This window comes from Aptenodytes patagonicus, chromosome 1 (genome assembly GCF_965638725.1).
Source record: "Aptenodytes patagonicus chromosome 1, bAptPat1.pri.cur, whole genome shotgun sequence".
Lineage (NCBI taxonomy): Eukaryota > Metazoa > Chordata > Aves > Sphenisciformes > Spheniscidae > Aptenodytes > Aptenodytes patagonicus.
Window position 1 is genome coordinate 171290632 of NC_134949.1, and position 26442 is coordinate 171317073.

Sequence of the window (26442 nt, forward strand, 5' to 3'; positions counted from 1 at the left end):
TATGATATACTCTGTTGGATCTGTTGCTCACAAAGTAGGAAGATCCCACTACAGATATGAAGGCTGAGGGCAGCCTTGGCAGCAGTAACCATGAGTTTAGGGAGTTTAAAATCCTGGAAGGAGTGAGAAAGAACAACAGTAGAACCACAGTCCTGGACTTCAGGAGAATAAATTTCAGCTTGCTCCGGTAATTTCAGCTTGATTGGCAAGATCCATTGGGAAACTGCATTGGAGAGCAAAGGGGCCCAGAAGCCATTTGGTTATCAAAGACAACCTCCTCACAGCACAAGAACGATCCATTCCAACATACAGAAAATTGATAAAATTCAGCAGAGAGCCAGCATGGATGAACAGGGAACTCCTCACTGAGCTCAGCCACAAATAAAAAGAAGTAAACAGAAAGTGGAAACAGAAATGGGCTACCCAGGTGGAATAGAGACACATTGCCTAAAAGCTAAAACTAGAGAGGGTTGTGAAGTGCAAGAAGAGCTACTGTAAGTACAACAGCAGCTAAAGAGAGGCTAAGAAAAGTGTGGACCTTCTGTTCAATGGGGCAAGGGACCTACAGACCAAGGGCATGGAAAAGATTAAGGAATAGAGTGCCTTCCTTGCCTCATTGTTCACTGGTAAGGTTCATCTTCAGGTCTTCCTGAGCCTAGAAGGAGAGTCTACAGTGGAATGATGCAGTATATTTATATAGCCATTGCTATGTTACTTGAATTTCCAGACGAGTCATAATTCCTAAAGCTATGTCCAAAAATGTACTAAACCTAAAAAATGTTGATAATATACCATGTCTTGAAAGAATGTTAATCTGTACCTGGAAAAAAAAAAAAAAATTAAAATTGCTGCCTTTATATAAACCAGATTTCACACGTGAACTTTTTCATGCAAGTCCTTCTTTAAAAATATCTAAATCTATCTGCCGAAAAAGACTGGACAATCAGTTACATGATCTGGAATGGCAATTCGTATATTTTTGATGGTAAGTGATATTTATGTGTGATTTTCTTACACAATAATCTCTAAGTACTTTACAGGATAAATAAATTACTACTGACCCGTGGAAGCAGTGAGAGTTTGTATGATTATGTGCAGTACAAGATGAAATGCCATAAACTGGAATAATTGTGAGATTTATAAATGCATTAAATTGGACCTTTCCAGATGCTTTTGTTCCTACTGGCAAAATAAATTAAAAATCTACAGAAATAAATTCTGAAGTTCCAGTACAGGATTCAGGCAGTTAATGATGAACATTATAAGAGGTATAATTTCTTTTTCATCTAGAAAGAATGAGATATATAAAACAGAATTTAGAGTTGGAATTTCACATGGAATGATGAGTTGAGTTCAATACCTTTGGATGTTCCCAGGTGATGAGTGGTTCTGAACAGCTATCTTAGAAATCTTCACCTCAAAATTCAGTTTGCATCATGATTATGTAAATCATTTTTGCTTTGTTTCTAGGTACAGGCTACAAGTTTTGCTTCTTGTTGACTTAAAGAGGTAAACTATTTATTAATTGAGGATTCTGAACAGCATGAGCAGAAGCACCTTTTAGTGTTTCAGTGTGTGGACTCTTTAGGATATATTTACCATTTAAAGCAGGATATCATAAGTATTTATTGCAATAAATTATTTCCCATCATACATACATGAAGATAATTTGTGCAAATTTGGAGTAACAAACACATATACACTGGGATAGTGGGTAGTCTGAGACCAAGATTAAAGATTAACTTTCTGTCATTGTCTAATGAGATGATAATGAAAAATAGCAACAAAATAGTTTTAAACTTCAAAGAATGACTTAATATATGCTGAATTACAATTCTGGAATTTCTTTTTAATCTAGTTTTAAATGCTAATCCTCTTCAAGTCATTTTTAGATATTGAATAATTCTTAGACAAGCTCAGAAAGGGCAAAATACTTTTATGCATATTAATAAAAAATACAAAATTATCAGTCAAGCTTGTTTTGTGAAAGCCAGCTTATACAGACAGTGAAAACTTCAAATGTATTATTACTCCTGTAGTGCAAAATGGATAAAATCCAAAGGTTATTAGCATATACTTAGGAAAAACAGTATAACAGTAAGTGAAGAATAGCCTTTCTACTGTCATTACATTTGGAAATAAGTGTCCTAAGGACTTTCTGAGATATAGATTACATTTAGACTTATTGTTCTTGATGGTCACTAATAAATCTGTCCTCTGTGACTTACTTCTGGTCCTGTTTTAATTCCATTATATTTTTGGCCTGTATACACGCTATGGCAAATTTCACAATTTAATTAAGTCAAGTGTGAAGAAAAGCCTTCACATCCTTTATTATTTATTTTAGTTTAGACACCCTATAAATTAATTTGCCTCTTTCCTAAAGTGATAATAATTCATTTGGCAGCCACTATTTTATATGTGTAGTTAAGACATTTTCTGCCATTAGCTTCTTTGCATTTATTGACATGGAATTTCATTTTCATTGTGCACTGTGTCAATATAGTGGGATTTTTGTTTAAAGATCTTTGTGATCACATATCTTGAATAATTAAACATTACCAGCAAGCTTAGTAGTCTTATTATTCATTGTTTTCTAGAACATTTACAAATATATTGAGCAGCACAGTTTCCAGATAGATACAATGGTAAATTCCCTCCAGAGGGAAAACTTCACTTTTGTTCATACCTTCTATTTCTTATCATGTACTAAGTTATTAACCTTTTGCAGGACCTTCTGTTTACCTTATTTTTTCTTTAAAAGCCTTTAGAGATGAAGTCATTTTCAGATTTTGGAAATTTGAATGCATTAGGACCAGATGACATAGATAGATGTGCTACTTGATTTCTTTAAAAATTCCTGTAGATTTGTGAGGTAGGAATTTCTGATACATTTGATTTGTAGTTCTTTTCCCCATGTATGTTGCATATAGTAATATGTCTACTAATTCCATCTTTTATCAAATATGCAGGTTGACTTGCTGTAGTTTCCCCTTCACTGCTAAAGTCCTTTTTCACAAATATGCTATTAAATGTAATAATTTTCACTTTCTACCAAGGCTGGTTTAAACAGATAGGATGCTGACATTTGTATTTGAGGTCCTTCAGTTCCTTTTGAGATCTGTTTACTTGGGTAAATGTCACTTGGACAAGATGTTTACTCTATCAGTTCGTTCTAAAATGTCTGCTACCTACATTTGATTTGGAACTATCCATCTGATTCGTCCATATAAAGAATGCCATCAATGTGGGAATATCTCATAGTGGACAGTGTTGTGAAAAAATAATGTAACGTTTTTGGTTTGGACTTGCCTTCCTAGGATGTTCCTTTTACAGCTCATCTATTGGCTGCACCCACCTACTGGCAGATTTCCTGCTTCTGAAGTGCTTAAGAGGTTTTGAGTGTTTGTTCTTACACTTTTGGCAGATTTTTGCTCAAAATATTTCTTGGACTGTCTTACTATGATTTTATATTTAACTTGCCAGATGTGTGAGCCAGCACAGGCAGGACACAGAAACAACCACAAAACCATGGATGAAATGCAAAGAGTAAATTTATTTTCATTACCTCACCAGCCAGGGGATCTCAGAAGCAGCACCCAGGCAGAGGCACATAAGCGGGGACACAGGCATCGTGGAGCTCGGTCCATGCTAGAGGATCACCAGACCTGCTGTTTTCACCTGTATTTCAGGGATTCACACAGGCATAGTTTACCACTACGCTTTGATCTTTCCCACAGCAGGGCAGGAATCTCACACATGTTCGATAGGGTGCGTCTAAGTCTATCACAGGCCTATGTTATCTAAACACAGATGTTCTAATTGTCAAACACACAAGGCTAAACAACAATTAGTATGATATATGTCTTTTTTGACACCTCAGATGCAGGTCACTTGAGTGTATTTACAATCCTCCTCACCAATCTTCTATTATTTTCCCACACTAGAGCTTATGCCCCTGTCTATTTTTCTCATTTGGATAACACTTCCACTTCTTACTTAAAATAGCTGTCTTTTCTCTCCTGTTGAAGCATATTGGCTTGTGAATGGCTTTTGATAGGTAGCATATATCTACTCTGAATTTCTAATATTTCATCTTTCCATTACCTTCATTTTGTCTTTAAGCTAATATTAATCTTTCAGATATTCCTTTTAACTATCTTCCTCAATTTTATGAGCATAGTTGTTTTAAAATGAAAGTTACTAAGGTTTTTTTCTTTTATTTTGTTCAAGGGTATTGAATTTTAGTGCATTACCCTGATAGTGTATATTGAGTACAGAGTCCCACCCATTGCAGGACTAAGTCAAGAGTCACTTCTCTTCTGTGGGTTTGCTAACTACGTTCCAAATATTTTTTATTTTGTCTAAAATTTATATTCTCTGCATCGTGACATTAATGATGGCAATAATAAAAGTCTCATGCTAATTCAATAAGAGCTTAAAAAAAAAAGATAGGTCAATAAGCTAAAGGATAATTTGACTGAAGAGGGAATACAGCTTTAAGAAAAGGAGCAGTCTGCTATGTGGAGATGAAGCTGGGTTCCCCATATCTATGTAAAATGAAATACATTATCACAATAAATATATAATGAATCAAGGAAAATGGGAAGTGGATATCCTTAACAATAAAGCAGATGTTCCCCAAAAAGACACTGAAAGTAAAAACCTATATCTACATAGGGATGGGTCTACTAGTAAGGATGTTTTTGACTGCTCATCTAATGTGGCTAGAATGGCTGTGAAACGCTATGAAAGCCCAAACGAGATGTGAAGCATGAAAATATAAGAATACATGGATGTATAACAAGTCTCTCTTGTTAATTATGGTATTTACAGTTAAGATTAATTGGTGCTACTGAAATTCAGTATAATAATAAAAAAAGAAATAATATTCCAGTAGTACTTCTACAGCTGGAATTCTAGTAAAGATCACAATTTTAACATACCAATTGTTTTTCCTACATGCCTTTGTATTATCTGCCAACTGCATCTTCTAATTTTTTACTTATCTGGGTGAAGTTTTCCTAGCTTAGTCTCTTTCAAGAGATTTTTAGTCCTAAACCCAAGAAAGTTCAGCCATTTTCATGTGTGATCAGGATAATCCTTCTAAATTAAAACACGTTGTGTTCATTTTTAGAGTAGGCCCCATTCAGATTGTGTAGGAAGATCTCTGACGACTGAGAAGTGTATGTAGAATACATCAACACTTTTAATAAAGTGTGGAAGGCTTCAGAGTAATACCTAAAGGTTATGTCTATCTATGTCTTTCTAGTATTCCACAGATTTACCATTCTTATACAATGACCAAAAAATATTTAAGGCACATTCTGGTTTACAGATTTTTTAAAAGTGTATCTTAAGAACTGTTTTGATACTTAGAAAATCTTTAATCTACTATATAAGGTAAATCACATCTTTTTAAAGTTATGGCTTTTTTCCTGTCATCTCAGAAGTAGCTAAGCTAGCTATTTAAATGTTATCCTTTCTTAAAGAGAAAAACAGAAAACATTAATTGTTCTACTAATTTTATTAGTTGCACTTTAATTTCAGGACCATGGTAACAACTCCTTATATTTAATGATTTCACATTCTGTATGTAAAACAGAATCAGTGCATGTACGTATCCTGAAAACAACAATTTCTCAAAGAAGCAGAACTCTTTCCCTGTATTTTCCCATACTCCTTCCTCCCCTATCTAGCTGCATCCTTTCTTTTCCTCTCCTTTAGTCCTTACCCTATACATCTCATGACAGGTTTCAAATAGTTCCTTTAAAATATCCCATAGTAAGCTTTACACAGTCCCCAAATTCTCTTTTCCATCCCAGAACTCTCTTCCCCCTGCCTCCCACAATAAATCCTATAGCCGTTTAAGTAACAAACTTAGTTTGCCAGGCATTCTGGAAATCGAGTTTCTTCTGCTGAATCACCTTGGTGGGTTTTGCAGTAGCAACAGCGACCTAGTTGTGTTCCTTTGCTGGTCTTAAGAGATTCAGGGTTCTCTGGTTTTGCTGATTGCATTACTTAAGTTCCTCCAGAAACTTCCCATGCTGCTTGCATCCTGCCGTACCGCCCTTTCAGCTCCCCCCACTGTGTCATCCTCACTGTTCTCCCTCTGATCAATATCCCCTGACATATTTAGTTTAAAAGTTTCCTCACCTTGCTAGCAAAGTTGCCTTTACCTCAATTTGACAAATAGATCCTGTCTCTCACTAACAGTCCTTATTCTTCAAAGAGGGATCCATGGTCGTAAAAGCTGAAGTAATACCTGCACCAGCAGCTGCACTTACAGTTGGTAATTTACAGGATGCATCCAGTCCCACCCAGCCTTTTCCCCTCCACCTGTGGGAAGGAGGAGAAGACCATCTGTTTTTAGCTCAGCTAGCTCCAAAGCTTTCCTTAATGGAGCCTGATCCCCCTCTTTGGTGATTAGGGTAGTCCACTAATTCTGTGAAGTCAGATCTGAAAGTGGAGGCTTTCTCCTGATGCCAGAAGTCACAAGCTCCCAAGCACTTCCATCTTTGGAATCTCAATCCTCCACTTATTTGAGTATAGCCTCTTGCTATGTTTACTTCCTTGCACTGTGCTGTCCGGGCTCTTGTCTTTGTAGGGTCTCTGTGAAGACACTGTCAAACTCCTGTTGCTACACAGCCTGCTTACCTCCTCCCATAGCTCCTTCACCTGGTGACTCAGAGCCTGGACCACAGGCCAGCTCCCACAGATAACGTCACCATTGCCCCAGCCACAGGGAGGCCTGCAGTTTAAGACCTGAGTGACGGCATGTACACTCTGGAGGACTGTCTGAGTCAAGGCCACAGTCTTCTAGGAGAGAATGTGCTGTTCGAACTGGTAGATTGTAGGAGCTCAAAATGCAGAATGTAAGAAGTATCTACGCAACATAACAGAATTGTGTGGGAGGTGTCTACAGTGAGACAGAAGAAGGAAAGCATGTCATACTTTTTGTTTCCAACTTTTGTAATTATTATACTTCACCTCTTTAATTTCCCTTACACTGCCATAAACATCGAATTTCCTTTCTGGAGGTGTGCAGTCAGAACCTATCTCACTGAATGTTTCACTTTCCATTATATATAATCAGTTTTGTTATATTTTATGAAGTCTTTTATTTCTAAATGTACAGTGTTGCACAGAAAACAAATGTAATACGTACTTAAAACTTGCATATTTATATTGAAAAATATTACCAAACCAAATGTTTTTAAAATACTTGGTTCCAACTTGGCTGTAAATCAGCAAGTGCACTTTAACACTTCAATGGATTTATTTATTAAAAAAAAGAGTAATTAATTCCTTTATTTTAAAATATTTCTCTTTAGACCTGGCTGGCTAATACTGAACTGTTTTCTATAACTGAATTTTTAATAGGAAAATTCTCCAGAATGCATTTCTGAGAGCAGAACATTTTAAATTAACAGAAACAACTGAGGGGCATTTGCCACTGGGTAACAGCCAGGAGCTATGAGTTATGTTTTCTTTTTGGTTGTCTCCAATGGTATGGCATGTCAAAATATCTCTAGCATATCACTAAATCTTGGTGACATCTGAATGAAATTGAACTGTTTGGTAGCCAAGATTACTTACTGTTTAGAAAAGGAAGTTAAACTCCAGTCAAAAGTAAAGGAAGTGAATACTTGAAATAAAACTGCCTAGAGAATCCAGAAATTTAGTTGTCCAGACAGGAATTTAGCGAAGACATGCATTCTCTTGTGGAAACTGTGGCAATATAAATACAGCATACAATAATCCAAACATCAATTTTACATTTTATCTACAACTAATATGGGAAACTATCACATGGTGGGGAAACATATCACCAAATAAACATTTTGTGAAAAACAAAACAAAACAACCCTAACACACAACGCTGTCTATAGATTTATTTGCCTTCAGGGTTTTTTTCTCAAGATTTATGATTGAGTGTTTCTTGGTAAGGGAAATATGAAAGTAAACTGACTTTGAAATGTTATTTTGCTGCTTTCCTATCATAACTGTTATCTTTTAATTTATTGATATGAAACATTAAAATAGCAATTATATATTCAGAATGTAAATTAATACATTTTGTAGTCAAATGACATCTATCCCGAAGGCAAAATGCTTATCATGCATACACTGTAAAATATGTGTTTGCTTCAGTCTTTTGGGATTCCTCAATATACAACCCAGATCTCAGCTGAAAAATGTAACAGGAATTTCATTTCATAGCTGTCACCAGGGAGTAAAAAAAAATATGGCTGACTGAATAATATTTACATGGAGTTCTCTTTTTGTATGCTTCAAGTCTTTGAACTTATCAAGAAAAGGTTTAATCAAGGACTTGATAAATGTTTGTTAAGACATGTCCAGATGTTATTACATTTGAAAAGACAGTTGCAAAGAGAATCTCAAGTATATGATGTTTAAGACTTCTTGCTGGGATTAAAAATGAAAAATCTTCAAATCAGTGTAGATGATCAGAGTGAAAAATTTATTTACGAGATTTCTGAGCTCTTTGACCAGTCATATATAAGGATTGCTTTGAAATGTTTAGTATTTTTAATTACATGTGTCAGATGCTGTGCATTTCAGAAATAACATTCTAGCTTATCATGAGATAACGTTTTATACCTACAGCACAGACAGTTTCAATTTTTTAAAATGTGCAAAGGAATTCAACAGGACAGGGCCTCAAATCCCTCATACTGTTGTAAATAAACAAGCCCACATGAAGAAACACTGTCACAGAGTTGGGAGGTAGTGTTAACACAGAGAAGGATTAGAATATTACATGGGAAGAAACAAATGACTTTGATGATACTGAAGTATGGCAACATGCAGGGATACAATGTCAAGGTCAAATATAAAATTAATTTCAGCTATAAGATGACAACTTATCTCTGGAGGCAAATAATGAAAAGAATAAGTAAGCCACATTATTAATAGCACAATGTGTCACCAATAGAAATCAGATTTGGAAATAAATGTGACTGTAGAAAGATTCAGCTGAAGTATATCCAATAGAGAAAGTGAAATAGTGATTTCTGAACCATAGTGAGACTTTGTTTCCATAAACTACTCTGTTCATGTAGGCGCAGGAAAAGTTATCTGAAATTAAACAGATACAAAGATGGAAAGTGAGAAGAATAGAGGTCTATATAAATTAAAGGAAAATAAAGAAGCTTGATTTTCTTTATCCTAAAGCTGGAGGAGGTTATGGATAACAGCAATTAACAGATTAGGAGGATATACAATTATAAAAGAAAGTGGAAATTTCTAAATTAAGGCACAAAACATGTACAAAGTAGCTATCTGTTAAAAGAAAGTATTTTCAAAGGTTCTGGACAGCATTTCCATTTTTTGTTTCTATAGACTGTTTATTTTTTGTTTGACATACTTCCCCTCCTTTTCTAGGTACCTTTATAGTCTAAGCGTTTTGACAAAGACTGTCATGCAGTACCTGTATGCAAAAGGCTCAAGACAATAGATTTTTTAAATTGATTAATGACTTCAGGTAATATAAAAATATTCAATTGTCATCTTTATAATTTTTTATAAGAAATGGATCTTTTTTTTTTTTTGTAGACTTTGAAAATAAATTAAAATGAACAGTTTACACTCTTTTGGGAAGAGGTTTTTTCCAAACTATATCCTTTGTTTTAATAGTTGACAGCATGAAGTTTTATATAAATATCTGTCTGATATTCCTAACATCATTGATTTATTTTATAGTTCAGTTTTCTTTTGCTACAGAGTCAGCTTGTAAAACCACCTCTTTACAGAGATATTTGCATGCTCATGTGCATACATTTTCTAACATGTACGCTATTTTCATGTGACCTTCACAGGCATTGAAACTAAACACGCTTTATTTACATATACCAAATTTCATTGTTTCACTCCATGGTCTTTGGTTTCTTAGATTACAATGGTAACTGAAATCCTAAACTAAATGGGCACAGCATAATCCTCCACTAATTAACCTGGCAGCAAAGTAAGAGAGTATCTTATTTCATCTCTTTCTCTACCTGGTCTGACTGCAGCATGCTTTCCAGAATTTTCTGGAGAAAATATGAGTGTTTTGCATATCAAAAATCTTGTGCAGAAAAAAGAAATAAGGCAAGATCATGAAGACCTCTCTCAGTAGACTTCTAAATTACAAGGGTTTGGTGGAGATTCCACATAAAAAGAGAATGTGTTAAAGGCCTTTTAGTCATTGGCCCATTCTGTGAACCTACAAAGACAGAAATAATCAACAAAAACAACTCTAGGATCTAAAGGATTGGTGGTGTTCTTTTCTTGTTTGCCTTTTTTTTTTTTTTAATTGCAGCTATGTATTCTTATCACTAAGCTACAATTCAGTTATATTCCCAGCTGTATATTAGCTTCAAGCAGACCCTCTCTTCCCCCTCTTCAAGATCACCCCGTAACCAATAAATTTAGTTACTCTCCTGGGATGTGGTTACAACTCCCTACTTAGTCTAGAAGTGAAATCTCCTGAGAAAAGACTGGAACTCAAGTATGATGGATGAATACTCTGAACTATGCATTCTCACACAAAATGTGGACCACATCCTTAATAAAGTCAGCTACAGATTTGATCATTGAAACTTGGTTTGCGATAGTGACCTATTTCCCCAGAAGAGACATTTCCGGAGATACGAAAGTTAAAGTAGCTTTAGACAGAGTAGAGAGTCACCCAAATAATTTATGTACTCCCAGGGATAGGAACTGAGTCTTGGATGCAGTCCCACTTAACTAGTATCTTGAGCTGCCGATAGAGTTTATTTAAACTTGATTCCACCAGAAATTCTTTTGTTTAGTTTTGAGTAAAATATATCCAAAGTACAGCCATGTTGTAAAAGCATAGACTCTATTTATTCTCTGAGTTTTTACCTCTAGTATTTTTTCCTTCCCATTCTTCACCTCCACCATGATATTTTTTATTGCCTTTCAAAGGTATCAGATCTTGGATCCACAAGGCTTGGCTTAAGGAAAACAAAACAACATTCTATCAAATGTGTGGGTAAAACCACTAAACCACCCCCCCCAAACAAACAAACAAAACACCCCAAACCAAAACCCAAATAATGCAAGTTCTAATTATCACACAAACTTCTGATCTTGATATATACACAATAGATAATTCATTATATGGAGAAGTAAGCATGCAGGTAATACGTTACAATGCTGGCACTGATGTCTAGTATATATTATATTCCAAGACAACAAAAAATACATACTTGCAAAAACAATAACATCTTTTTCTACAGTCTGAGACTGTCAGCACAAAGTCAAATTATTCCATTGTTTAGGTTGTACTTAGAAAACATTTATCTGAATGAGATAAGCATGTTCTGACTGCTGTCTTGTATATGTATCAATGGTCTCCATAGATGACCTTCTTAAGGTAGCCTCATCTAAGCAGCTGAAAGACCAACTTAACTTTCTCATGTTCTCTTTGTAGAAGGACTACAGTGTGAGAAAACTCACAGCTTTCCCCTCTCCTCCTTTTTTAGCTATCCAGATACTGGTCACTCGCAGAGGCGATCAGCTCTGGTGCAGGCGCGTCCTGCAGCGGAGCAGTGGATTGCGGCGTACAGGGGGGTTTCCTGAGCCGGGGAACCCACAGGGGAGCGCAGACACACGCCGAGAGCCTGCAGCTCCCATGAGAAAGGCTGATGAGGCATGGGCAAGGCCAGGAGTAACGGCTTCCACCCCCCATTCCCACTAAAGGCAGCCCCAGGGAGCAATAGCCACCAGGAGCGCTGCCACCAGGACAGGCAAACAGGGCGTGACATGTCAGCTAGGGCATGGCGCAGCAGTTTGCACGGCAGTTTGCGCGGAAGGGCACGCAGGGAGGGCACCTCTTCGAAGGAGAGGCATTCCATGGGCCGAGTGGGGGACTCAGCGTGCACATAACCCAGCAACTGGGCACAGGACAAGGGCACCCATCCTACCTGAACCTCAAGGCAGAATGGTGGGCACCCGACTGAGGGTAAAGGCCGCAGCTCCAGCTGGGGGGTCTGCACCATCTACCCCAGCGGCGACTGATGCCTCCACGCAGATGGAACTGCTGAAGGGAGAAGCTGCGGTGCAGACCTCAGGCTGCAGGAAGTGCCCAGACCTCTCTCCTGGGGCAGGGACAGGCACAGACCTGCCTGCAAAAGGTGTGCCCAGGTGGAGGGCCTCCTGCAGCAAGTGGCTGAGCTGCAGGAGGCGGTGAGAAGACTGCGTAACATCAGGGAGGCAGAGAAGGAACTAGATAGCTGGTTCCAAGCGCAGTCTGCAGCGGACCCGCGTCCCACGGCCAAACAGCCAAAAACTCCCCCACTGGCACACGCAGAAGGGAGCGGGGGGCCAATAATGCAGAAGAATGGACGGTTGCAAAGGCAAGGACCAGCAGGAGGAAAAGACTTTCCCCGAAGCCTAAGGTGCCCTTGCAGAACCGCTTCACCACTCTGCAGGCTGAAGAGGAAAGTCCTGTCACACCAGGAGAAGCGCTGGAGCTGGGTAATGCAGCCCCATCTGCCCCCCGTATACAACCAGCGCCGCTAAGAAAAGGCGACGGGTGACAGTAGTAGGCGACTCTCTTCTGAGAGGTACGGAGGCACCCATTTGCCGACCGGACGCACTCTCTAGAGAGGTGTGCTGCTTACCGGGGGCTTGCATCAGGGATGTCACTGAGAGGCTGCTAAGCCTCCTACAGTCCACTGACTATTATCCACTGCTGCTGTTTCACGTGGGCACCAGGGACACAGCCAGGAGCAGTCTGAGGACTATCAAGAAGGACTACGGAGCCCTGGGAGCGGCGGTAAGGGACTTGGGAGCACAGGTAATTTTTTCATCAATCCTGCTGGTCAAAGGGAAGGGGTTTGAAAGGGCCAGTCGAATCTGGTGAGTCAACAAATGGTTACAGGACTGGTGCCACAGCCGGGGGTTGGGCTACTTAGACCATGGGACTTGCTTTGAGAAACCTGGTCTGCTGGGGGCTGATGGGGTCCATTTGTCAGAGGAGGGGAAGAACATCTTCACTCTTGGGCTTGCCAAGCTGGTGAAGAGGGCTTTAAACTAGAGATGCCGGGGGAGGGGAACCTCAATCCATCCCACTCCTACCAGTTTGATGCCAGGGCCAGCAATAGATGCCCAGAGCCTGGAGAAGGAACACAGGTCAGCAGGAGAGCGCCTGAAGAGCTGCACAAAGGAAATCCAGCCAGTAAGACAGCTTCATTGGGGGCCCAACTTAAATGCCTCTGTGCAAATGCACGTAGCATGGGGAATAAACAAGAGGAGTTAGAGATGTGCGCACGCCTGCAGGGCTACAACCTCATTGGCATCACAGAGACGTGGTGGGATGGCTCCTATGACTGGAGTGTTGGGATGGAGGGATACAGGCTCTTTAGGAAAGGACAGGCAGGGGAGATGAGGAGGGGGTGTCGCCCTCTATGTCAATGACCAGCTGGAGTGCATGGAGCTCTGCCTGGGGGTGGGTGAGGAGCTGACCAAGAGCTTATGGGTCAGGATTAAAAGGAAGGCAGGGACAGGTGGCATTATGGTGGGGGTCTGCTACAGGCCACCTGACCAGGAAGACCAAGCGGATGAGGCCCTCTATAGACAGACAGGAGCAGCCTCACGCTCACAAGCCCTGGTCCTCATGGGGGACTTCAACCACCCTGATATCCACCTCCTTCAAGCTCAGGAGCGATGCATCCCAACAAAGAGGAAGTCAGGCAAAAACACCAGGAGGCCTGCATAGATGAACAAGGAGCTCCTGGACAAAGTCAAACACAAAAAGGAAGCCTATAGAGGGTGGAAGCAAGGACACGTAGCCTGGGCGGAATACAGAGAAATTGTTGGAGCAGCCAGGGATCAGGTTAGGAAAGCTAAAGCCCTGATAGAATTAAATCTGGCCAGGGACATCAAGGGCAACACAAAAAGATTCTATAGATATGTCAGGGATAAAAGGAAGATGAGGAAAATGTGGACCCTCTCTGGAATGAAATGGGAGACCTGGTTACCCAGGATACGGAGAAGGTGGAGTTATTCAATGACTTTTTTGCTCGAGCCTCACCGCCCAAGCCACAGAAGGCAAAGGTGGCGAGTGGGAGAATGAAGAGCCACCCACTGTGGGAGAAGATCAGGTTCAAGACCACCTAAGGCACCTGAAGGTGCACAAGTCCATGGGACCTGATGAGATCCATCCGCGGGTCCTGAGGGAACTGGCGGATGAAGTTGTTAAGCCACTATCCATTGTATTTGAGAAGTTGTGGCAATCCGGTGAAGTTCCCACTGACTGGGAAAGGGGAAACATAACGCCCATTTTTAAAAAGGGAAAAAAAGGAAGACCTGGGGAACTACAGGCCAGTCAGTCTCATGTCTGTGCCTGGGAAGATCACGGCACAGATCCTCCTGGAAGCTATGCTAAGGCACATGGAGGACAGGGAGGTGACTCGAGACAGCCAGCATGGCTTCACCAAGGGCAAGTCCTGCCTGACTAACCTAGTGGCCTTCTAGGATGGAGTGACTACATCAGTGGACACGGGAAGGGCTACAGATGTCGTCTATCTGGACCTCTGTAAGGCCTTTGACACAGTCCCCCACAACATCCTTCTCTCTAAACTGGAGAGGTATGGGTTTGATGGGTGGACTGTCCAGTCCTAACCAGTACTAACCAGTACTGTAACCAGCAATTGGTTAGATGGTCGCATCCAGAGGGTAGTGGTCAGCGGCTCAATGTCCAGATGGAGATTGGTGACGAGTGGCGTCCCGCAGGGGTCCGTATTGGGACCGGTACTGTTTAATATCTTCATCAATGACATAGATGGTGGGATCTAGTTCACCCTCAGCAAGTTTGCAGATGACACCAAGCTGAGTGGTGTGGTTGACACACCAGAGGGACGGGATGCCATCCAGAAGGACCTGGACAAGCTCAAGAATGGGACCATGTGAACTTCATGAAGTTCAACAAGGCCAAGTGCCAGGTCCTGCACCTGGATCGGGGCAACCCCCGGTCTCAATACAGGCTGGGGGATGAAGGGATTGAGAGCAGCCCCACTGAGAAGGACTTGGGGGTACTGGTGGATGAAAAGCTGGACATGAGCCAGCAATGTGTGCTCGCAGCCCAGAAGGCCAATCGTATCCTGGGCTGCATCCAAAGAAGCGTGGCCAGCAGGTCAAGGGAGGTGATTCTGCCCCTCTCCTCTGCCCTGGTGAGACCCCACCTGGAGTCCTGCGTCCAGCTCTGGAGCCCTCAGCAGAAGAAAGACATGGACCTGTTGGAGTGGGTCCAGAGGAGGGCCACAGAAATGATCAGGGGGATGGAACACCTCTCCTCTGAAGAAAGGCTGAGAGAGTTGGGGTTGTTCAGACTTGTCATGGTTTAACCTCAGTCGGCAACTGAGCACCACACAGTCTCTCGCTCAATCCCCCCGCCCCTGGTGGGGTGGGGGAGAGAATCGGAAGAGTAAAAGTGAGAGAACTCATGGGTTGAGATAAAAACAGTTTAACAATTGAAATAAAATAAAATCATCATCATCATAATAATAGCAATAATAAGAATATACAAAGCAAGTGATGCACAATCCAATTGCTCACCACCCGCTGACCAATGCCCAGCCAGTCCCTGAGCAGCAGCCCCCCCGGCCAGCTTTCCCCCAGTTTATGTACTGAGCATGACGTCACATGGTATGGAATACCCCTTTGGCCAGTTTGGGTCAGCTGTCCTGGCTGTGCCCCCTCCCAGCTTCTTGTGCACCTCCAGCCTTCTCAGTCGGTAGAGCATGGGAAGCTGAAAAGTCCTTGACTAATGTAGGCACTGCTCAGCAACAGCTAAGACATCGGTGTGTTATTAACATTATTCTCATGCTAAATCCAAAACACAGCACTGTACCAGCTACTAGGAAGGAAACTAACTCTATCTCTGCTGAAACCAGGACAAGCCTAAAGAAGAGAAGGCTTCAGGCAGACCTTATTGCAGCCTATCAGTACTTAAAGGGGGCTTATAAAAATGATGGCAGCAAACTTTTTAGGAGGGCCTGTTGCTACAGGAGAAGGGGGAATGGCTTCAAACTAAAGGGGGTAGATTTAGATTAGATATAAGGAAGAAATTTTTTACGCTGAGGTTGGTGAAACACTGGCACAGGTTGCCCAGAGAGGTGGTGGATGCCCCATCCCTGGAAACCTTCAAGGTCAAGTTGGATGGGGCTCTGAGCAACCTGCTCTAGTTGAAGTTGTCCTTGCCCATGGCAGGGGGTTTGGACTAGATCACCTTTAAAGGTCCTTTCCAACCCAAACTGTTCTATGATTCTATGATTCTGTGATTCTATAGTGCCCTACTGTCTTGTGAAGAAATGAAAAGACCATTATCTGTCTATTTATGGGGGTAATAAGGTACTAACTGTCCCGCCATATAACACCTATTCACGTACATACATCCACACACAACATGCATATGCATGTGCGTGCACTTGCAAAAGGGAAATAAAACCTCCAGGTTTCAGGTCCTAGGCCAACCACTAGCTAAGGAAAATTAAAGAAATATTTCTCTGTGGATGGCACTTGAGGAGGTGTCTTCATAAGCTTTATGGATATGAAGTATATGAACTTGCTACTGTCAGAGTTAGGACAGTGGACCAGATTCTCTGATCCAGTATGACACCACCTGAATTCTAATGCTACCCAGCTTGGGGAAACCATACAATACAATCTGAAGTAGCAGCCTTTCATGCAACTGCTCTTGAAGTAGAAGGACAGCAATATGGCAAGCAACCTGTAATAAGCCTGTATAGCTAACAGTCAGAGTTTTACGATTGTCACTTAATGAATAAAATAGTGGTTTTCCTTAATTTTTTTAGTTAGTTATTTCTCAGAAGCTTGTTAAAGTGAAACAGTTGGCTATTCAAAAGAATTCATGCATTTCACAATGACTTCTACATTTTTTCTCTTTCTTAAGTTTCAGAACAGGTTAAGATTGAGAGATTTTAAAAATTGTTATTTTATTTATATTGCTTTTGTTATATGTGTGAAACCTCCAATAAAACCATGCTTTTTTTTTTCCTCTGGAACATGTAGGATGATAGTTACAGCTAAAGTGCGTGCTTCTACACTTCAGAGTTTATTTGGTTTCAACGATGTATTAGTCTGAGAAGAGGTAACTTTATAAATCACATAAGCACTTTTTCTTCATCATACTTTGGCATCCACATTCTGCTCTGCCATGAAACAATTGTGATAAAAGTGAAAACGCTGTTGGTTACCCAAGTACTTACCTCTTTATAGCTTGCAGATCTGAAAAGCTAGGCAATTCATTTTATGTAATCCAACAGAGATGCTGAATGATACTTGATGCACTTGATGTAGTACAAGGTGGACAAGACACCTGAAATGAATCACTTAATGAAAAATGCTCCGCACTAATCCTCTGGGAAGTTCTACAGTTATTCACCTTTTGTGAATTGTGGTTATTATGCAAATACACATAAGGTAAAGAACTATGAATTGTATAACCATCTTTGCAGGCTATACATGTACCAGGTAGTACTTTCCCACAAAATTGTTCTCATTAAATTCAATGAGACTGTAGCTTAATATTTAAACAAACAATGAAAAAGATTTTATCTGCAAGTTACTTTGAAATGACATCTTCTTTTGTCAAAGACGACAGTCTCCTGAATGGTTCAGTGAACACTGAAAGTTAAGAAAGGTTTAAAAATAATCCTGTACATAAGATCTTCAAATAAAAACCAAATTAAGCCATATGTAAAGTACTACCTGTGCCACTTGCATAATAACATTTTCATGTATCCATTGACTAGAGCAATTATATATTGGACATTTTCACTCAAGCTTTTTAATACATGAAATAAGTGAGAGTTGTTCTTACTTACCTTTTTACTTGTGTGATATATAGGCAGATAGAAGAACAGACCATTTTTCAGGCTGTACCTTCATGATGAGTTATTGTGTTTTTTTCATCCAAGGGACAGTATTTCTCTGAGACATTTTGGAATTTCATTATTCTCAGTAACAAAATAAAATGAAAATAAGTAGGGAAAACTTCAAAATACTTACGTAAACAAACTCCACAGTCTTCATTTATTTTTATATTTCTACCAAAATTGGTGTGGGAATGGCAGATCAGATTTGATGAATAATGTCGATAATGTTCTCATGTTGCACTGGAAAGTTTCACTAACTGAATAGAAGATTGAGAGGATTTTGTGCCGTCTCTTCCGAATTTCCAAAAAAAAGTTCCTGACTTTTTTTTTTTCTTAATAAAAAATTATCCTTCTGATGTACTGGTAAATAGATTACATTTGTATTCATGCAGTAGATGCTGACAGACAAGATTTCCTGGATTTGCTAGGATTCTAATAGATGTAACCATTTATTTTTCAGTATTGTTTAGTTTGATAAGAGAGAAAATATTACCATGGTGCTGAAAAAAATGACGGCAAAACAGGCTTATCTGATTATTGTTTGTTTTTTTTTTTTCCTCTCATATGTAAATATACAGCAAAGCTTTATTAAAAATTCTTCAGAGGAATTGACTGTATTTTGCTGACCTTCCCTAGGCTGTGCAGTTTAGTTTGAATGCTTTTAAATTTATGATGGTTTACACATTTCTCAGCTTTGTCATAGGCTATTTTGGAGTAAAAATTCTCCACTTCCATGTAAGACATTCTTAACTTGTGGAATGTGATTACTACAGTACATAGTCTATTACAATATGGATACTCTTATTTAAAACAAGCAAGTGGGGCAGAAGACCAGCTTGGCTGAACAGGGAATTCCTTGTGGAGGTCAACAGGAAAAAGAAATTGTATGATCTATGGAAGTAAGGTCAGGCTTCACAAGAAGATTGCAGGGCTGTGGTTTGCATATGCAGGGAGAAGACACGAAAGGCCAAAGCTCAATTAGAGTTGAAACTGGCCAGTGTTGTGTCAGACGTCAAGTTTTTTTAAGTATGCCAATAGCAGGAGGAGGTCCAAGGAAAACTTTGGACCAATACTTGCTGAAGATGGTCACCTGACTAATAGGGATGAAGAAAAAGCGGAGGCATTCAATGCATTTTTTGCCTTAGTCTTTAATAATATTGAAAGATCTTGGGCTGCCCGGTCCTCTGAATTGGAGGACCACAAGTGTGGGAACAGTAACTTTTCATTTGTGGACACTGAAATTGTAAGGGACCAGCTGTATCAGCTGAATGTTCACAAGTCCATGGGGCCTGATGGGATTCATCCCAGAGTGCTGAAGGAGCTAGCAGATGTTACAGCAGGACCCCTCTCAATCATCTACCAGAGGTCCTGGGAATCTGGAGGGGTCTCCACTGACTGGAAGCTAGCTAACATTCCAATTTACAAGAAGGGCATGAGAGAAGACCCAGAAAACTACAGACCCATTAGTCTAACCTCAGTCCCTGGAAAAATTATGGAGGAGATCATATTGGGTGCTATTGAAAGACATTTAAAGAACAATGCAATCATCAGTCACAGTCAACATGCGTTCACAAAAGGAAAGTCCTGTTTAACTAATTTGATATCCTTCTATGATAAGGTCACCCGCCTTGTGGAGGATGGGAAGGTGGTGGATGTAGTTTTTCTAGATTTTAGTAAGGCTTTTGATACTGTCCCTCACAGCAGCCTTAAGTGCTTTTGATACTCCATATCTTATTTTCATTTTCACCAGCCATCCTTCTTCTGCATTCAGCAAGAGGACTGTATATTTGCAGTCCTTTTTGCTTGTAATGTTCTTCATCTTGCAACTTTTGTTACTTAGATGTTTCCTGTGTGCAACTATACACATCGCTGTTTGCCTCTTTTGTGGTCATATTGCTCGCATTTGTAAAATCCTTAAGCATTGCACCTGGCTATTCCATCACAGTGTTAACAAAACACTTACTGTTGCTGGTTACACCATTTTAGCATACTTATATTGGGTGTAAGGCAAACTAATATGAATTATATCCTAATTAATACACTTATGATTTCTAAATGTTTCAGGTCTCTGCTTTGTCTACACAATTCCTAGGGAGGATGGCTGACACCATGCAACTTGCCTGGTATGGTTCTTCTGTGGAAGAGCCTTCATGCTGAAGAAAAAGTATTGAGTACCTTTAGGGTCCCTTTCAGAGACAGAAATCTTTGTTTCTGGTGTATGCGCTTCCTGACTTCCTTGGTCCTGAATTAATTTGTAAGTGGAAATGTTTGCCTGCAGGGCCCTGCTATAGTTTGTCTGGAAAGGGCAAAAACTCTTAGGGGTTCTTAAATGGAGAGTTTTATCTGGAAAAATGTTGGGTGCCAACTCATGGGTTCCTAAAATTAGAAAACTGAACTGAGTAGTTTTTATCATATTGCCAACCAACATCCATATTGTGATTCAGCTGATCAACCTTGGACTTTACAATGTCTGAATTAGTCACCTTAGGCTTCCCTTCTAATGAACAGACAGGAATAAGCATTTAATCCCATTCTAAAGCACATGTTCAAAACAGGGCAGGTACATTGTTCCCTGGAAGTGTTTATTTCTTAATCTTTACAAAAGAAACAATCCAGAATGGTTGACTGAGAAGTAGGCATCCACATTACAGACATCTTAAATTAGATCTGCCTTAGTGAACATGGCAGACACTAAGCAATGCCAATCCTACCTATTCTAAGTCTCTGAATGAACAATAACCAGTCTGTAAGGGTGTTCTACTCCTAAACTAGCCTTTAAAGTGGCCTCTTTTGTCAGGGCAGATTTACAGGTCTTATTTACAGGGCAGATATGTGAACAGAAAGGAGGCAGATTAAACCATGTTTCCAGTGAGAGATCATTAAATGTCTAACCTATGATATCATTGAGGGAATTTTGTTTATTTTTTTATTGTATTTGTGCTACTAAAACAAAGTTAGTGAGTTATTGGTCCCAGGACAAGTGGAACTGACTTTAAGGCATACTAACATATCTATGTTGCATAGCACTTGGATCTCCTCTGAACCCTGTGCTCTCCTGTGAAGCCTGCTTTTGTGTGTTCACAGTGTCTGAAATAATAGAGAGGTCTTTGTCTCCATCCAACAGTATTTTTATTTTTATATAAAAATATAGTATTTTTATAATGTGAAATTGCAGATGTATGTTGTATGCCATTAAGAACAGTGTGGGGACATGTGGATTGCTTCAGGGTACCTCTAAAAATATTTTTGGAGGACCATATAGGATGGCATTGAGGGTGTATTTGATGCAGTCTTGTCCATACTACCTTTTGGAGAAGGTTTTGGGCTCAACTGTCTCCTAAACCATGCCTAAATATTGGCTCTTGAGAGTTATTCAGAACAGATAGAAACAGAGACAGGGCGTAAGCTTGCAATGATGTAATGTAGATGATCAGAATCCAGTGGAATTTCCCCAGCTCTCTTTTATTTAGTTGTGTGGATCCCTTGAGATAAAGTCTATTAGTTTCAAACCTTGCTTCCCCTTTAGTGTTTCCATGCTACTTACAACTTTTCTGACCAATGCACAATGACCAAGATTCATCACACCTATTTTTGACATTTAACTGAAGTATCTAAATGACAAATATTGTTGCTGATGGCTCCGGATGTTGTAAGACCTTCAGAGAGTGATTCAGCTCATCTTCAGTGTCTGTTCTTCTCCACTGATTCCTAAGAGAGCCTATGGCAGCTATTCTTTTAACTCAGCTGCTTTCAGGTTAGGTAAGATGAATATTGACAATGCTCAGAGAAAACCTGGTTTACTATTACACCTACTTTTCTGTTTTGGACATTGTTTATCACTCTTCTGTTACCCAGTCTCACTCAATTGGTTTAACCAGCTCCAAATTTCAACTGAAGGAGCATATGAAGTTGTTAGCTCTTGGTGATATGTGTGACCTCTAATACAACAGAATGCATATCATCTGCATCTTTCACTACAAATGTTGTAGGACGTTATGCAAACTGAACGCAAAAGCTCCCTTGCCATTCTGATCACAAAGACGGATCACAAAGCACCTCTGACTTAGTGCTTTCCTAAACTATTATTGGGAGAGAAAACGTCTTGCAAGGGATGACAGCCTGAAGGCCAATGTAGATCTCTGCAGGAGTATCTGAAGACACAAAATATTCTGGAGAATTCCCTAGTCTGTATCTAATTCTGCCTCTGCAAATGTCTCCCTTTTTGAACTATTTACTTAAGAGTTTTAATAAAATAAATAGCAGCGGGTTTTAAAAGTTTATCATTTCAGTTCTTCATCTCTCACTACACTGCTAAGGAAATGTGCTAACTTACAGAAAGAACCTTAAGTGGTCCCTACAGCTTCTCCACGTCTCTCTCAAAGGTAAATAAAAGCAGGTGCAGCAATTTTATTTCAGTTACTTGGTTTTATTGTCATTCTTTGTAAAACAGATACCATCCTTTTGGAAGTCAGCTTAGTCTCTTGTAGCTCCTTCTGTGCTTGCTACTGGTGACAGATCATTAAGTGCTTCACATGCTCCCACCTGCAAAAGAATAAAGTTTAGTAGTAGAAGAATGTGAGATATAGTAAGTGTAATATAACTAGCATCCATCTGAGTCTAAAATAAGTAAGCAAGTAGGCTCTCTAAACTGTTCAGCCTTTCAAATTCTCTTTATTTAAGACAACTCCATCTCATTAGGCTTCTACACAGGTGCCAAACTAGCTACATTACTGGACAGGTATTTTTATCTTTACTTGACATACAGCCTCCAATGACTGTGGAACACTGAATTTAATCAAATACCTAATAAAACCTTGGTCTTTCCCTTGACTTGTAGTCTATGCCTTTGGTCATTACCAAAGGGATTATGGATTCCTATGAGTTTACATTTTGTTTTGTTGTGGGGTTTTTGTGTTTGTGTTTTCTTTTTTTTTTTTTCAAACTGGAACAGAAATTGTTTATATTTTGTTCATTGTATTTCCAGCAAAGTAGTCTCGTTGTGCAGCAAGCCTAAACAAAATTCAGTTAAATACAGCAGCTCTGTTTTGGCAGAATACTAGAGTGTAAGTGGTGAAGTAGGTAATCAAATTTCCATCTATTTATGCTGTGTTCAGCTTTAAATGAGGGTTTATACTTTGAGATATTGTATTAGAAATGAAGTTAGACATTTCATTATAATAACTTATGGATAGAGTTAAATCTAACTATAAAATTTCACTGACATTTGTGGGAAAAAAAAAATCAAAACAGAAAAACATGTTATCGGGCACTCTACGTATCAGCTATGTTAAAGTATACTCAAAGCCATGAATCATGAATTAAGAGACATCGAGATACTGCAACTATGTGATTACATTTAGGTAGAACTTAACTTTATGTCCATCATTAAAATGAGTAGTTGGATTTGTGGTATGATTAAGCTCTTTTTTTCTGAAAATACTTTCTCCAACATGCTGGTACTGCATTAATTTTAGAAAAGTAGTCTTATGCTAAAAGAAGAGTTCATAGTGATGTTCATTACATGCAGATCATGTCATTATTCAACAGCATTCTTTAAGAAGATTGAGAAATATAATGGTGTTGAGAAGCAGTGGAGAGAGACATGAAAATTAAAAATTGTTTTTCTCACAGACTACCTAGAGAAGAGCGATTCACAGTGATTCACTGGGGGTGGGGTGGGGGAGGGGGCAGGGGAGGAGAAGTTTTCTAAAAAGGCAAACCATTTGATCAAATGGTCAATATCATACATTATTTTGGAGATATTCTTAAATGTCCAGCCTCAGATGACTTCAATTTAATACATTTTCAACCAGTTCCTTCAAAGGTAAATTGACAAGAAAAAGAATTTTGGTACTGTTGATAGAAATGACAGTAAGTAAGTGATATTAGTACAATTTACCTCATATTATACAATTTATAATGCACATCTTAGTCCTTAACTAGTCCATCATCAATTACAAAGCATTCATTTACAGTATAGAAACATTATGTTAAAAAAGGTCAAGAACTAGGAAATTGCTTGAAATAATGCCTTATGAAGAAAGTATTATATTTAACAAAATCATGAAGTTTTGGTTCCTTGAAGGGAATGTGTTAAAACATATAGTCTGTGGATAAAATATCTGATTTATATAGGTGTAGGGGCAAAGTCTTATGGAATTGGGGTCCTGCAACAAACACATCATCAGTGACTAATGGAAGCACTGAATTTTCTGGGAAAACCTGAGAAAAAGAGAAAGTCGTTTCATATAGATAGATCTCCCAGGTGGCTGCTTTGACTAAATGATATGGATCAAAAGAAATACTGTAAATAAAGATTAGAGTATAAATATTTACTGTGCCATAAATGTGAGTCAAGTGACAACAAAATAGAAATAAATATTTCTTGACTTTTGTAACTAATTTACAAATAAGAATTTTGAGTTCATTGCTATTATTAGAATTGGCAGAATTTTGGTTAGTTACAAAACTACATAACTTTTTGCTGTTGCTGTTTTTTGGTTAGATGAGTTATGTAAAACACCAGAAGAGCACTTCTGATAAATATTTGAGGTGAAATACAGTCCTTTGTATGAGTACATGTGCTTGTTCTACTTGAACACCCAAACGTTCATAGAGGGAAAGCAGAAAAAAGTTTTGAACCTGGCCAGCAGATCATGTCTGATTCATATCTATGCATGAATGAGTGTTTGAAGATTTTATTTCTATCTTTTGATTAGCTGCATATAGCCAAAATAATAAAGAAATTTGCAATTTGATTTAAGAATTATAAAGCTATGGATACCAGCAAAGCTGCAGTTAGCAATACCTGTGAACTATGGAAGGATTTTAAAAGCTAAGTACATGGAATAGATAGAAGGACATTTTATTCCAAAGGACAGCAGAAATTTAGATGAGACATCAAGTTATCATTCTAAAGAACAGTAGTACTTTTGTCATAACTACTTTTAAAAATAACTCTAGCGAGTATCTTTTATTTAATAGCCCTGCACTATTCATCTTCCCTGCAGTGAGTGAGTGATGACCCTTGCAACTGTAGTAATTAAACTTTTCAGTTGCAATAAGGGCCTCTGACAGTCTCAAAAGGACAATTACAAATTAGAAGTCTGACAGCCCAGCCCTCTGAAAAGAGTGAGTCTATTTCCCCTTGGCTTTTTAACTCTAATTCAATCTTGGCAGGTAGAGTCAGGTGTGAAAAAAAAAGTTTCACATAATAGATCATGGATTTTAGGCTGGTAATATATCTGAATGTGCATTTTCTATTACTCTACTCACGGTTATTACTCTAATCGTGTTATATAAATATAACATTATACCCTACAAGTTCATTAGTTCTCTATCTAGTGGGAGAAGCAGCAACTGAATATTCATTAAGGACCAGGCAGTGACGATGCAATAAAAATGAAGTAGAAGGACATGAACAAGACCCGTGGGTGGAACACAACCTAATGTGAGGTTCTTTTAGTTCTGACCACAGTGTACCACACTGGACTGTTCTCTAGCAACCTGTACTTAAACCATGCCTAATTCAATTGTGTGCAGAGAAGGAAGTAGCTTGCAAAACAATCTAAAAGACTAGTATTTACCAGAACCAGTGGAGATGTCTTAACCTTTTATCCAAGGTGTAGTACAGATGAGATCACAGCTGTACCCATTCACCATTCAGCCTTCTGCTGAGAGGTTCTCAGCTGACCGTTACATATTCATTCAAGACTCTGCTTAAGCTGTATTTTGAATGCCTGAATTAGAACCTCTGTGCTGGGATACAAAATACAAACTTTTTGAGGCATGGCTTGTGTCAGAGATCTACGTAGAGCCTTACTCCGTTCACCCATAATCCTATCCTAACTCACCATTTTACTCACCATTTGCTAGTTATTTTTATCCTAATTTCTTAAAAAAATGTGCATAGAGAGAAACAATTAAATGCAACTCTGCTTAAAGCCTCCTATATTAAGTCTACCTTCAACTGCCTTATTAAGCTAAGTAACAGTAATACACAATTAAATAATAATTAGATAATGACTTTTGCTGAGGTGAAATTATAATTAATGAAGTTTAAATTAAAGTATTGACCTTGAGGGATAGTAAACCATGCTAATTGAAAATAGAAGTTAATATATTATACCACAGATTTTCAAAACACTGGAGGCTTTAGGGAGGTATGACTTTCCTCCTTCCCTCAATGACATGGGCTTGGTTCACCATTTTTTTGCCTTTAGGGGATGGACAAATGCATTCTCATAGATTCATATGTAACAGTTTAAAAAGTTATTGCTGAAGGTGAATTAATTTAATCCATTTCCTAGTTTGTATTGAAATGGACTGGAAATATTCATACTGTCTTGCATCTGAACTATGAAATCCTACAGATAAACGACAGCATCGAATAACATACAGTGGCTTCAAAAGTTGTTCTTTCTAGATTTGAGACAGAACAACAATGATTTGCATAACTTTATCCTGGTGACTTTCATGCTCTTACCAAGGTCAACACATATTGACTATCATG